Source organism: Macadamia integrifolia, chromosome 10, assembly GCF_013358625.1.
Source record: "Macadamia integrifolia cultivar HAES 741 chromosome 10, SCU_Mint_v3, whole genome shotgun sequence".
In the NCBI taxonomy this organism is placed as follows: Eukaryota; Viridiplantae; Streptophyta; class Magnoliopsida; order Proteales; family Proteaceae; genus Macadamia; species Macadamia integrifolia.
In genome coordinates, this window is record NC_056566.1 from 1,802,921 (window position 1) to 1,805,567 (window position 2,647).

Genomic DNA, 2,647 nt, shown 5'->3' on the forward strand with positions numbered 1-2,647 from the left:
GGGGGGGGGGGGGTGTGGGTGGCTGATCTAAACTAGCATCAACAAATTGTCATAGCTAGGTTGCTTCATTTTTGGAGTTGGATAAGGATCTTCCTAGAGGATAGGGTAAGTATATGGGGCTTGTTATTAAGCAATGAAGTATTGTACATTCAATTATGGTAAATGGGCTTAAGAGAATCTATTTTGTAAGTGTATGTTGAGAAGCTCTGCATACTTACCCATTTATTTATGCCACTTTGCACAAACTCAAGTTTTGCATACGCTATATTTGATTGCAAGGGAAATAAAAATTTTAAACTTAAAAAAGAAAATTTTTATAATCATTATCCATGTGATTTCATGTGATTATATAAACTATATAATTTTATTTTATCATTTTTAGTAATGATATATTTTATATTTTATAAAAAAGGGTTTTGAAAATTTCTCTTTCTTCACTTCCCTTCCCTTTAATTCCCCCTTACAATTAAATGGAGGTATAGGAAAAATCTAAATGTAACCAAAGTTGGGTGAAAAAGAAATTGAAAATTTTATTTTATTTTCCATATGTATGGAAGAAAGAAAATAAAAAAAAAAAATCTCAAAGATAGGGCTAAAAAATTGACTATTCAAAATGCATGGAGTAGTCATATAAAAATGAGTCATAAGATTGAATTAACAAAATTTCATATGAAATCAATCTAAGTAGCCAGCCACAACCTTTTTATTTTTCTGATAAATATTGTGTGAAGCTTAATAGGACTAAGAATGTCAAAGCGGTCCGTTTCAGGATACAACATTTGGAATCCGAGGAGTTTGTTTTTCAAATCAGAATAAAATCATCTCAATTTGGTTTTTATTCGATTTAATATTTAATTTTGACCTAGTTTATATTCAATTTGGGTCCTATTTTAGGTGTTTGAGCTAACTTATGACATCTTCAAATAATAATAATAATAATAATAATAATAAAACAAAAACGTATAATCCATATTGATTGAAGCATTAAAAAAAAAAAAAGGTGTAATTTGGTTCGAGCCAAAATGGATAATTCGAACCAGTATGAGATCAAGTCAATGGTTTCAACCTTGAAATTAAAACAAACCCAAATTTGGAAAAAAAAAATTCTAGATTTTGTAATAAAACTCAAATTGCTTTATTTAAATTCAGATCAATCTTAAATGGTCTATTTTGGTTTCAGTTATAAATTGACACCCTTTTATAGCATGTCATTATGCTATCTCTTTGTCAATTTTTTTTTAGTAAAAAAATATGGGAAAAAGAAGCCTAAAAGGTACTGTGATTTCTACACCCAAGACATAGAAGGGGGGACGAAATGACCGCCCCACCCTTCATAAAAGAATAAAATCTCACTCCTATTGATGCTTTTGTGTGTGCTCCCATTGACTCCCACATTGGCATAAAGGCCACACTACCTTTCAAAGAACTTTATATTAAAAAATAGAGGACAAAGTTTTCCTTCACCAGATGGTGAGGTTCACCACTTCATCATAGAGTTCAAGACCCCTGTCTGGAAAAAAAAAAATGGATTGATACAGAAATTTCAGTTAAGTAAATCTCAAGGAGCAAGAAATCAAACATGATATTTCATGTCCTAAAGAAGAATCCCAAAACTCAAGCCTAGGATAACAAATTGGGAATTCACAATATACGATGAACATCAAAGTTTATTGAATCCAGCTCTTTTTCATAGAGTCGAGGTACCAGAAAGTAATCCTAGGGCTGAGAGGACTTAAGAACGTGTCCCTAGATCACCCCAGCCCTAAGATCACTCTCTAGGTTCTGAGTTGTATGGAGACAAATCATATCCAAGTTAATTATGCTCCCAAGGGGCAGGGGAGGTAACTAAAATTTAAATAATGTGAACTCTTTAGAGATTGCATGCATGAATATAACAACACCAATCCTACTATTTGTCATGGTTGTTCTCAGATGTATGCTAGACTAGGCCAACGAAGGTGACCCAATATTCACTAATTTATTTTTTTTCTTCTGTACATGCCGTGTTATCCAAATGCAGCGTGAGACAAAGCAGCACCGTCAAGTTAGCTACCTAGCCATTCCACTATTGTGATTGGACCACCTCGTTTCTATTTAAAAACAAAGTTGTATCACCTCTTTATTTAGATGTAGTATATAATTGTTGGGATGGTGTTTCCATCTAAGTAATATTGGAGGCCCAGTAAGGACCCCTCTATTGGTTCAATCAATAGGCAGACCTTTTTTTTTTTTTTTAAAAAACACAATAGGCAGACAGAGAAGTCATTTCTTGGAGAGAGAGAGAGAGGAGAGAGAGAGAGAGAGAGAGAGAGAGAGAGAGAGAGAGAGAGAGATAATGTTGCTTTGCAAAAGAAAGATGGTACAACAATACCTCTTTATCTTTTTCTTTCCAAAATAAAAAGCTATAACATGACAAACCAAGGAAAGAAGAAAAAAAGAAGATGTTGAGGAGTTTTGGAATTTAAAGAGAGGTTGAGAGGTTCCTTGTGCATTAATGTTCAAGAAGATGATGGAGAGATCTCCATGAGCATCAAGTCAGTTAGTGGATACTTGAAGCTCCCTTCAGCATGAGCTAACTTTTTCGGAACAAGCAAGTCCTTCCGCCCTAGCTGATCGTAGACCACTCTCTCCTGGTGGTCAAGTTGAT